This window comes from Equus przewalskii, chromosome 29, assembly GCF_037783145.1.
Source record: "Equus przewalskii isolate Varuska chromosome 29, EquPr2, whole genome shotgun sequence".
In the NCBI taxonomy this organism is placed as follows: domain Eukaryota; kingdom Metazoa; phylum Chordata; class Mammalia; order Perissodactyla; family Equidae; genus Equus; species Equus przewalskii.
In genome coordinates, this window is record NC_091859.1 from 22,834,750 (window position 1) to 22,847,960 (window position 13,211).

At 37.5% G+C, this 13,211-nt stretch overlaps 1 protein-coding gene across 5 annotated transcripts in view; it reads left to right on the top strand.

The window, feature by feature from the left end:
• LOC139080381 (uncharacterized) overlaps positions 1 to 13,211 on the top strand; it is a 130,672-nt gene that overhangs the window by 106,265 nt on the left and 11,196 nt on the right. For all 5 annotated transcript variants that reach the window (XR_011534863.1, XR_011534862.1, XM_070600689.1 and 2 more), the window contains one exon: positions 7,763 to 7,961. The gene's annotated coding sequence lies outside the window, so the exon portion shown is untranslated. The remainder of the gene's footprint in view (positions 1 to 7,762; positions 7,962 to 13,211) is intronic.

A 13,211-nucleotide genomic window follows, 5' to 3' on the forward strand; every position in this document is an offset into this window, starting at 1 on the left:
ATTCTTCCTGTATATGAGGAGCTAGTCACAGGAGAAGGAAAATGACCCAGGGAAGCCATTTCATAGTTTGTTATGTTGGGCTAAAATATTTCACTGATTCAACAAATATCTTACAAGTACCTTGTACTTGTGAAGTATTGCAAAAGGCACTGTGCGGATATAAAAAGTACAAGACAAAATGCCTTCGAGGATTTTAAATATCTTTTCTATTATTGTTTACCTTCTACTACAACAGTGATATAGTTTAAGTGGCAAATTCTTCCTCCTTTAATTCTAAAGGATATTAATTCATTCACGCATTTATTCAACAGGCATTTATTCCTCCCTGCACTGGCAAGTGGAATATGAATGTGGTCTTTGAAATCAGATGGCCTGGGATAGATTATTGGTTCTCCACTAATTAGAGATGGAGCAAATTATTTGAATCTTCAGCTTGCTTATCTGTAAAATTGGCTTGATCCTAATAAGATTGATATGGGGATTAAGAATATTTATAAGGCACTTCTCACTGTGCAGGGCTCACACAAGTGGTATTATTTCATGAAAGTGAATGCTCCTCCATTCAAACAATGTAAAAGTAGTTGGAATGGAAATACGCATACCTAGAGAAATGAGAGAATTCTAACATGGCACATAAGCCAGTACAGTCTAATGTGATCCAGACTCATAGGTACTGACAAAATTTAGAAATAGGAAAGGTCTTTTAGAGAAATGGAAAACAGTTACAAAAATCCTTTCTGAACAATATGGTGTCTAGATTCCAGCCATGCCTGTGTTCAGTATGTGCAGCCTGATGATCATCTCCCTGGAGACCACTGTTAATTTAGGAACCTACAACATCTGTGCAAATTAAATAGGACCAGAGCCCAAACCCAAAAACACATAGGACGTGGTTTCCTACTCAGTGTGGTTGAATAGAGCAACATCTATCCCTGGGCTTTGAATCATGAACTACATGGACCCAATTAACACTGGGTTGTTGCCTTTTCAGATAGCATGCATGGTAGAGTTTTGGTGTATTTGAACTTGTTCAGGGTTCTTATGTCCAGAAATCCTAAATTAGATTTTTGTCATTAGCTTGTCAAGCTTGTCTTAAGCCCACTTAATGAGGTCTGCCAGTGGAATGTCTTTTATGTTCTGTGGCCTTTATTCTTAGTCTCAGCTACTCTCAACTGTGGCTGAGAAGTTAATGAAGCTACCACAGTGCTCGCTTGTCTGCTGCTTTTGAAAACACACCTCGTATGTGTTTGGGTATTTAAATTCTGTTTTCTAGCTTTTAGGGTTTATATCCTCGTGGTGCATTCAAGTGCTATGGAAATAAGACCAGATGGATGTGACAACCAGCCATTCGGGAAACTACATACACATTACATTTTAGAAAACCAGTGTACATATGTCTATCTGGATGCGTTCATATGCTGGATTATTTTAGTTGCATCCAAATGGTTGGGATTTCTAAGCAGTTACCTAGAATGTCAGCTTGAGAATTCCTTTCACAGGAAAAGCATGGCCTGTAGCATTTTGTCAACAGCTGAATGTGGGGACAGGATAAAGCTGAATGTGTTTCTCTACCTTCCTTTAGTTTTCCCCATAGTACTCGTTATCACAGATATTTTATTATAAACTCATTTATCTTCTATCATCCCCCTAGAATATAAACTCTATAAGGACAGGAAATTTTCCTGCCTTGCTTAATACTGTAGTGCTTGGCACATAGTAAGCACGCTATATATGATAATGAACAAATTGGCTATCACTGAGATAATGAAATGGTATTTAATTCCCCCTGGTGCTAACGCCAGCATAACATGGAGGTTTTCTTTCGTCTTTTGAGTGGTAAACATATAATTGTGAATAATGGTGATGGTGATGGTGATGATCATGCCTAACATGCTATAAAGTTTACTATGCCAGGTGCTGTTCTCAGCACTCACAGAAACCTTTGGTGTGGGGCTGTTATTCTCCCTGTTGTATAGATGGGGACTCTGAAGCACAAATACTTTAACATGACAGAGTCAAGATTCAAATCCACCGGCCTGCTCTTCTACACCTCATGTGTTATTAAGACGTGGCTTCCAAGGTTTGAAAATAAGTCATCTCAGGAATTTAGCCACGCTTTCAATTAACAAAAATCATCACATCACTGTGACCTATTCTGTGCTATTATAAAATGTGCTATAAGCTCAACCCAGTGGTGCAAGGAGAATAACTCCCATTTTACTCCAACAAGTAGGAATCGAAGAGACAGTCCCTTTCCTTATTTTGTATTGCTCTCTTCATTGACTTGCCTACCTACCTCCTCTTCTCTGGAAAAGGGAAAAGAAGACAAGACTAATGATAAATGCCGTAAATAAGTACTTCGGGTTTCTGTGCTAGTTAAAATATTGTGTTATCAAGCCCAGAGCACGTTCTCAAGCTAAATGGAAAAACTGGTATTGGAGATTCTACCTTGGCTTCCTCATGGTTACTCAAGTTTCACTCTTACTGACACAAATGGTGATAGAATATTCCAATTTTGATTTGAAATCAAAACATATTATAGAACTTTTAGCAACAGATGTGTTTGCCCTATTGGATTGGTTAGGCTGACATTAAAGATCAGTTTCTATACCTCAGCACAGTCTGCCCATAGCGGTGTAGAGTTTGTCCCAGGTAAGTGTGGGAAGAAGCCAAAATAGCATTGTAAATTCCCTACTAATAGGTCAAAAGCACCTCCAAACACATAGGTAATCAGGGAATGGACAGTATGTAGAATGTAATGGCTAACAAATCTTCAGAAGAATGGCACGGTTTTCAGGGATGTGTCTGTATACTAGGAGAACGGTGTTCCATAGCTGGAGGGACCATATCTTCCCTAGAGTTGGGAATTATGTTCATTACCTGTACATTTCCCTGAAATCTTTCCTATTGTCCATCCACACAACAGTATTATTTTACCAATTTATTTCCCTGATGCTTCCTTCGATCTGTCCAGATGCCCAAATCAATTTTCTGGCATCCTTTCATCTCCTGAATTTATCAGTTCCATGAAACCCCATTCAAAAATGAAATAGCTTTATTTTGGGCTTATATAATCTTATTGATTCCTTTTATATAAGCATTTATATGTTATGCAATCTTGATATTACCTAATATGGTAGGATATCAATTCCTGCCCTTACTAATTGAATGAGATAATTCATGCAAAATGCTAAGCCATACTAAGTACATGGTAATAAACCCCAATAAACAGCATCTATTATCTGTAAACATATTCAAATACATTGGAAGGAAGTTGGATAAACCCATTTTGTTTGAGACCTTTTGGATGCGTCCATGATTTTTCCCATTCAGGATCAGATAAATAAAATCATATGTTTATATTAAATTACACTCTTGGACTTTATCATTATATTCTGTCTAGTCCACTTCCTCATACCTTCCCTTTCACATATAATGAAATCAACTAGTTCTTATCTAATCATCATCATCATGATCATCGCTACAACTGTATCTCCAGAAAACAATAACAATATTTACAGAGTACTTTACATTTATAAGGCACTTCCCCATATGTTTTCTTCTTTCTGCAACCCTACATAGTTGACATTATCCATATAGAGGACACAAGTCATGCTAGTAGTATGGGACAGATCTAAGATTCAGAGTCAGATCCTCAGATTTATCATCACAATGATAAATGAGAGATTTGTGCAATTATTAGTACTGCATGGAATTTTTAATAACACTCGCAGATATGTCCCACCTTCAGAGAACAAATTTTGGAAGACTTTTCTTGAACTAATCACTTATTGAATCTGACCTTAAGGAGTGTAGACATTCTCCCCTGTATCTCTTCCCCTACTACTTCCAGTTGGTGATTTTGGAAAGATTCTCAGAGATTGCCTTCCAGATGTCCCCAAGCTCTTCTAGCAGGCAGAAAGGCAGGCAAGTAATCAGGGTATAGAGCTAGGAATAGTTGATTTTTCATTATAATATGGCAAAACCGTGGAATTTTTTTTTTAAGAGTAATTTTAGGTTTACAACAAAATTGAGAGGAAGGTACAGAGATTTCCCATATACCCTTGCCCTCACATGTGCATAGCCTTTCTCATTATCAACATCACTCACCAGAATGATACATTTTTTTACTAAGGATGAACCTGCATTGACACATCATAGTCACCCAGAGTCCATAGTTTATCTTAGGGTTCACTCTTGGTGTTGTACATTCTATGGGTTTGGTCAAATGTATAATGACATACATCTGTCATTATAATATCATATAGAATATTTTTACTATCCTAAAATACCTCTGTGCTCTGCCTATTCATCTCTCCCTTGCACCTCACCCCTGACAACCACTGATCTTTTTTCTGTGTCCATAGTTTTCCCTTTTCCAGGATGTCATATAGTTGGAATCAAACTGTGTGTAACTTTTTCAGATTGGCTTTTTTCACTTAGTCACATGCATTTGAGGTTCCTCCATGACTTTTCATGGCTTTATAGCTCATTTCTTTTTGGCACTGAACAATATCCCATTGTCTGGATGTACCACAGTTTATTTATTCATTTACCTACTGAAGGACACCTTGGTTGCTCAGGTCATGGAATTTGATGAGGAAAATAATCCTAGAGATGAACAAATTCTACTCATTAATGTTTCTAATGCTGCAACGTTACTATGACTCCACATAAATACGTGTAACAGCTTGAGAACTGAAGAAGAGATGGATAAGGCATGGTTTTTACAAACTGCTTGTGTCACTGGGTGGGATGAGAAATGAGAATACACCAGTTTCCTGTTTAGATGAGAGTTTACCAGGTGACAAAACATTCCAGATAGCAGGAAGGACTTATCTGTGGGTGAAATACTGAGTGCTTAGTCATTGCAGGCATGTAGGGAAATGAAAAAGGATAATTTAAGTAGAACTGAAAGAGATGTGCCTCAATCGTTATTATCATCAACTAACCATTGTTAATTTTCCATCTTATATCTCAAATTAGGATGTCATTTTTATCCTTGCAGGGCTTATAATTGAGGTATATGACATTGCTATATTTGTTGACTTGTTCTCCGGATCATTGAGAATATTTGAAAAACATAAATTTTTTTTTGAGGGGGAGAATTAATCTTTCACATCTATGTTTTTAATCAAAGTAATGTTAGTATCAAAGCAAATTCTTGTGACTTTGTTTCATGGTGGTGGGAATAAAAAAAATATTTTGACCATATATAAAACAAATGAAGAAAAGTCTACCAGCTGAATTTAAAAAATAACCAATGAAAGTTGACTTGAAAGGTTTATTTTCATTTTGCCAAGCTGTAATAACAGAGTCTAAGTTCTGAAAGTAGAAACTTTGGGAAGAATGATTTGGGAGCATCAAGAAAACAGAAAAGAGATTTGAGAATTTGCAGGCAGACACACCTGCCGGTTCCCAGCAACTCACCTCGAATGGTTTTAAAACTCTGAAGACAATGATAGAACAACCACATCTTCACATCGTTAGCATTAAAACGAGGCCCTGTGAGAAGTCGATATACCCTTATGGGAACAAATTGGTAGAGCCTCAAATCCTTTCTGGATTGCAGAGAGAACATGTTTTACCTTACTGTATGACTGGTAGAGTGTTGAGACTGCCTCTTGTACACATATGTATTTATTTGATTTGTGAAACAGGTCCTTTCCCTCCAGAGCCAGAGGAGCCGTTCTCAGAAGGTATGCAGGCAATCAACCTATTTTCAAATCCCAAAAGCCCAAGAAATACTAGCTTTTGGTTTATTTACTGGGGTGTGTCTTTCTAAACATTTTCTTTTTTAAACTGACCCTAAAGGACAATAAAGTAGGCCTCTATTAGGTCTGAGTGGATTAAAAAAATGAAGATTAAAGGGCATTCAGCAGGAATGTCCTGCAAATGATGTCTGTTTCAAGATGTATGGTCAATGAGGTAAGTTTAAACAGGAAAAGGAAACAGAGGACATCCATGTTCATGCAAAGCAGCCAGAACTTTCTCAGCAATGTGCTTATCACAAACTCAACTATTTGTCAAGAAAGCGTACATATGAGGGGTTTTTTTTCCTTAGTTTTTCCACCTGTCCCAGTCTTGTTACCATGTGTCAGCAGTGTGCTATGTATTGGTGAGGCAATATAAGCATTCAAGAAATTGTTGGGTATTTTTTGCTGGAAATGTAACTGTTGACATATAAGTAGGTATTTGACAATAATGAATACAGTTAAGCTCCACAGAAAGAGAATGAAGTGACATCAACCAAGTTGGAGTTTCAAATCTCTACAGAATTCAGTATTTTATAATGAATGTTTCCTTTCCCATTTTATGTGCCAAGAGACCAAGATACACAATGTTTATTAAGTAATTAGCATCAATCAAAAGTTCGAAGTTGAAAACAAATTGAGAAAATCAAATGCTATTATTGGCAAAAGACCCTTTCTTAGTGTTCTAAATGGTGTATTGATAGCCATTAAAAATAATGAAATATTAAAAGGACTGAACTAATGTACATGGTGTCCAGATAGGGGGACATTGACTGTGTTTTGACAGTCCAACATGGGACTTGTTCAGGGAATTCACTCTTATCAGATAATTTAAGGTGTGGCTGGCAAATCCTAACTTCCTTTGAATGACATCAAATATTCGTGAGTTTCTGTCAGTTGCAGCCAAGTTAAATTGAAGACCTTGCTCTTGGTTTCATGAAATGAAATATTTCTGTAAGATCTTTATTCTCAATTTTATTATTTCGAGTGCAATTTTTACTACCACCTTCGTAATCCCATGCCACCATAAATCCAGAACAGAACATCATATTTTGTGGCATCTCTTCTTAACAAATGTCTTTGGGCCATACATTCATCCACATACATGGAAAATGGGGATGGGAAAGTGGGTTTACCAACTCCCAGAATCCAAACATTATGGAGTTTTCACTAAAGGCATTGAGCAAGGTGAATTGGGTTACCTTTATTGAGACCTACCATATTTCACGTAGTTTAGATATATAACCTCTAATTGTCACAACAACCCAGCAAAGTAGACAACACTGTCACTATTTTGTAGAAGGGAAAACTGAAACTAATTATGTTTAGTGAACTTTTCCAAGGTTACCCACATCAGATTTTGAAATGAGACTTGGCTCTTAAGACCATACTCTTCCTATCACAACACAATGTGCTGTCTTCCTACCTTGAGAGGCTGTACCAATTTAAAAAATAGAAAGAATCAATGATGTTCATGGCCCATTGTTAACAAACACTAAGCCATGTCCCACTTTTCAACTGAGGCTCCTTGGTCCTCTTGACTGGCATTTCTTATGCCTTCTAAGGAAAGATAGAAAGGTAGCTAAGATCAGAAAAAAAATTAAGAAAAAGAGAATATTAGATCTGTCTACTTGTTGGTGGCTCTTAGAGGAAGCAAAAGGAAGATACTAATTTTCCTGCTAATTTTTTTCTGTTTAGAAGAGAACAGGGGTCACATGGGGAAAAGGGTAAGTAGAGAATATTGATGTAGTGATAATGAGCAAAACAGAGCAAAGAGAGTTGGTTTGGGTTTTTTTCGCCATCTCCCTGGTCATAACACCCTTCACCAAGTGAGAATATTCTGTTTGGCTTTCAGGCTGGGGTTGTCATGCGAGAAGTCTACGTTAATTTCATATTTTCTCCTAACTTTCTTTTGGGGATAAGCATTTTGGGTTTCCGCTGTTTATTATTTCAAAGGCATCTATATGCTAATATGTTTTATGCTAATTATTTTCATGTTTTCCCCCTAGGTCATGCTTCATATCACCCACCAGGGAGGATCATGTCTCATGAAAACTTTCAAATTTGATTTTGAAAATTATTCAGAAAAATTTAAGCCATGCTATCTCCCAGTGTAGGAAAGAGTATGCTCTGGAGAGTCCTATAATTCAAAGAAAATGGTCTGGGATAACATTTGAGTCCTCATGCTACCAAAATCCTCTTGGCCAGGTATACAAAGCATTTAACATTGTGACATTAAAATGTTGGAAGAATAATTAAAATAAAAATCTAATAATAGGTTTTTAGAAATCACTAAATTACTATGTTTGATCCAGAGAGGAGAAAGAAAAGGCTGTTTTCATTCTCCACAGCATCTGAGGTGTGTTAACTGCTTCTGTTGCTATAAATACCATTTTAATTGTATGTCATTGTTCCTTAGAGTCATTTCTAGAAAGTTAATTCAGATGATGTTAATGCCTAACTCTGAGTTTCTGCTTACAGAAGGACCAGGTAAAAGAGGAATTTCATATAATAAGCTAGCTTCATTTCTTCCAGCTTCTTTATTATAGAGATTTTTTTTAATGAAATTTGTTTTGAGTGTAGGTTGCAATTTTTTTAAGAACATAGAAGTTAGCCAATTACCCTGTCTTAAAAATATTTTTTCAGGCACCTTCTTTTGAAGATAAGCAAGGCTTAAAAACTGATTCCTCCACATGAGATATTCAAACCGAGGTCATTTTGGAGGGTATTTTATGTCTCTCCTTTGGTTAGGAATTGAACTCCTTTTGTTCCCAAACACTTTAGAGGGGCAGAGAAAGGGCCCCCCTTTCACACCCCTTTGTATTGTTCTCCGCCTTGCTCTGTGCTTAAGAAAATCATGGACTCAGAGCACCGAGGATTCACACACCAGACTTAAATTCTTTTTGTGTACAGGCCTCATCTTTACGTGTTCCTCCTCTCTCCACTTTTGAATAGCTGCACCTAACTCCATCTCAGTTTTTTAAATGCTTTCCTTTTAGACCTCAACAGTGACCTCATTCTGCAAGAAGTGCAGCCCAGACTCTGCTGTTTCTCCTTTGGGCTCATTTTAATGTCTCTTGAGCTCTAAGATACCTTTGTTAGTAAGAGAGTTCTCGTTCAGGGTTGGAAGAAAGGTCTCCTCTGAAAGGGGCCTAATGAGTAAAGCAGGCTCTCCTGCAGACAGAAGGGGCTCAGAGTGCGTCTACAAAAGACGGGTGAAGACAGATACCTGGACCACGTGTGCTGGGACTGCCAACCAGCATTTCCATACTTACAGTCACCCCCTCCTGACAGATGGGAAGGATCATTGCTGGGGATACAGTTGGTAAACTGGCTAGAACAAATGATAGTCAATTAAAGGTAAAATAACATTTTGTTGAAACCTGGCCATATTTGGTATATTCAGTTGAAATAAACGACCTGCAGTAGTTTATGTGCTGAACCTTTGTGGCCCATCACTGATTTCTTTTCATTCTACGAATTTGCCTCTGACAATAATAAAATAGCTACACATTTTCTCTTTTAAAGTTGGGTTTGAAGAAGGATTCACTGAACTAACACATTTGACCCTAATGCAGCCCCACTTCAGAAGAAAGTTTCTCCTCTTGCTCTTCTGTGAACATAATTCAAAGATAATCCCAATAGAAAAGCAATTTGCGTCCATTTAGGCTTCAAAATGCATGAGGCGGAGGTGAACCGTACAATCCAATGAAGGAGGCTGCTGTGAGTGTCTTACTTCCTGAACTTCTTTCCTGACAGGAAAGATATCTGTCAACAACTCGTAGTCTGTAGATCTAGAAGGTGGCTGCCGTGTATGGATTTTCAGCAAATTTTTGGTGGTGTGACTTGATCTATGTGAGCAGTGAAATTTGGTTCACTCACACGAGTCCAGAAATGCTGTGTGATTTGAGAACGACAGCGCTCCTGGGTCCTGTAACGCTCATGGAGTGAGGTTCAGAGCACATGGCTCTGAAACAATAGGGACTAGGATCAGCTAAGCCTAGATTTGAGTCCCACACCAATACCTCCTTGTTTTCCAATGTAGGCAAGTTTTTTGGCTTCCCTGAGCCTCATTCTCCTTGTGAGTAATAAAGGAGGGAGAGAATACCACATTTACTTTATTTAAGTTGGCTTGTGAAGATTAAATCAGATAATATATTTTCATGGTACCAAAACATAGTAAATGGTCAACTAATGGTCACTACTTCTGTTATCATTATTATTTTTACCAGTAATAATACTTTTAAGATTATTATCATCATCATTATTAATGATATTAACGATTATGTGAAAGGTTCAAAATTTTTCCTTCTGAAGAACTTAGGTGGTGGAAAACTAAAAGATGCACACGTTAGATGCTTTTCTCTGCTAGTGCCACAGGTCCTGTCACATGAAGATGTGGAAAAGCTTAAGTTTTAAATGGGATCCCCTGGAGGCCTCTGTACTATCACAAAGTTTCAGTAAATACTTATTTTCTGTGAAATCTAAGATGCTGCACAAGGTGAAAATTTTTTAAAATCCACCAAATTTCTTTGCTTGTATCTAATTAATGCCAAATATTTAGAGAAGATAGAAAAAGTGTCACTTACAAGCTAGATATTTTTACCCTCACTGCCAAGAACTGAGATGTCTAGTTAATGAGCTGGCTTTTTCATTTGACTTTTGGATATGTGATATTATGAAAAACCATTTTGGGATCGGCTTCTTGTGTTACCAGTAGTGGTGGCCTTGTTGATTACAGGGTGCAATGTGAAAATCCTGAATCTCACGATGTGTGGAATTGATCAGAATGAAGGCTTTCTATAGGAAAAGCCGTCTTGCTGGCTGAAAAGCCCTAGTGAGCTGCCAGCCATCTTCCTGGACCCAGAACATCACAGGAAAGCATACTATCAGGTCTCCAGGCCATTAAAAAGTTTCATTCTTGCTGCTAAACAAGAGAAGAGTAAATAGGCTTGTTTTTGCCTCCAAAACACATGGCTCCTCACAGACAGAAAAGTCAGATGTTAATTAAACCTTTGTGGGGTTAGAAAGGATCATGCCATCCGGTATTAAAAAGTCAGCTTTGACTTCTAATTGCATGCCAAAAAGAAGAGCTGCAAATGTATTTGCTAACAAAGGTTCTTATTGCATACAAGTCTTGTTTAAAGTAAAAAGAGAAATCTTTTTTCTTCATATTTGGAATCGCTCTAATCACAATGGAGCCTTCATTAAAATAATATCTTGAGTATATATTTTTATATTTTATTTAATTTTCACCTATTTTGTGGATTTCCCTCTTTCATGAAGCCATCCCTCAAAGGAAATGCTGACAATTAACATCCATGCCCTGGTGTGTTTTCTGATGTTTCATTTTAAATATTCACACATGGATTAAGTGCAGCATTGTTTACCTTTCACAATGCTTGGCATACAGTAGAGGCTAAATAAAGTACAATTAAAAGAAAATAGCCTTCCTAGAATTATAGCGATGTTTTCCTCATTTTCATTTCCATTTTGTCATTTTGCAGTGAAGCTGGTGCAATTTCTCCTCAAGTGGGCGAGGTTTAGGATTGTTCACAGTCGCAAGTGAGAGGACAAAATAAGAGAGATTTTCATTTATAAGACTGCCTTTCTCTTATCTATTGGTCTTGCCTCCCAGACTGTCTGTCTGTCTCTGGAAAGCAAAGTCAATAAAAATGATTAGAGCTGGCATCTCACAAATGTACACCCTTAAACCATGAAGCAGTAATGCTGTGCAGGAAATATTTTTCTGACCTTTTCAAATTGCATCCAACTGTCTCGGGAATTTCTCAGTGACTAGAGGTAATAAGGTTCAATCCGTTTTACTGGCTGGCTTCAAATTTAGTTTCTCCGAATCTCTTACTTATCTATTCTTTGCATCTTGGTTCTGGCATCCATTCAGCACAGAAATCCATGCATCTAATCTTTTTTCCCCTTCTTAGGTTTTGCTAAAGGATCACACTGTGGAATCTATGACCATGACAACTCTGCTCTATTGCCCCTTCAAAAACAAAATACTAGCATGGGAAGGTTAGTGGGCCTGTTGTCTTTTGAGAAGCCCTTGTTGAATTTAATTAGCTTGTAGATTTCATTTCCGTCTTACATCTCAGTTTTTACTTATGTGATTTATGCCTCAGTAATCTTCATTATATAAAACTTTTTCAAATTAGCTATACCATGAGCGGTCTCTGGAATATTAAAGAGGCAAAAATATGTGAATTTCTTTTGTGTTAAATTGATTTTGGTTTTTTTTTCCGTGAGTCCAAGTGCAATGGACACACTCTCTGGGTAAAGACAGGAGTCAACCAAGTGTGACGAGCTAAAAGGCAGCTGGGCGACCCCATTCGGCACCATGTTCCCTGAAGGAGAACAGAAAACAGAAGCTGGGGATACAATTCTTGACCTCACAAAAGTGTTGCATGTCAGGAAGCCTTGACAAGGAGTTAAAAGCTTGTCTTACTTTTCAAATTTAGAGCATCTCCATGCTGAATGTGATTCAGGGGGAGATATCAATGTTTTCTCATTTGTAGGACACACCAAATTCAACACAGACTCTGTTTTGTTGCTCCCATCCATCGCCTTTGTACTGCCTTCTGCAGCGGTGATTAGAATCTTGGCTGGAAGTTCCTGTGGTCAGTGAAGCTTGGAGGCTCTTTCTGGAACCTCTCTGTTCATGGGCAAACAGCCACCAGGAGGAGGAAATCTTTTTGAAGTTGTCCTTCTAAGAGTCTGTGTTTGCTGGTAAAATAATTGTCAAGTTTGATCATCATAAGATACTTGGCTTTATAAAAATGAGATCAGTTCAAACAACCCTATTCAAAAAATAGATTTAGAGGGAAGAGGATGAAGAGTAGACATTTTTTTATTCACAGCAATGGATTTTTTTCCTTAAAAGAAACTGAGTATACTTATGCCAAAGTTCATCTTCATAGTATAGCTTATCGTTCCCATTTTAAAAAACAAAAATAATGGTGTTGATGAATGTTAAAAGGAAACGTACGAAGTATGTGCAAGAATATGAATTTTTTGAAGTTGTTATTTTGTCATTTGAAATTTAGTTCATCTTGACGGTAGAGTCACAGTCCTGATGTTGTCCCTTACAACCTGGGTATAATTAGCTGGTATTTCTTTTTAGTAGAGAAGAGGCATTTTGGCAGTTTTGCACAATCAAATTTACTCAATATTTGCAATGCAGCACAGTGTCTTTATCACTAGCTGGGGAAGAGTGAAAACTTTCCTGGAATATTCCTTGAACACAGCTGCGGTTCACCAGATAGGCTGTTAAGGCAAATTGGTGTATGTCTGCGTACACGTGTGCAACCATGTGTGAGGTGTACACGCTAACTTGAGTTGGGATTGGAAGGCAACAACTCCAAAACCAAATGGATTGTAGTTTCTCCTTGGGGATGTCATCTCTCAGTAAATTGGAAACTTGACTACACCTGTGCACCCTTTCAG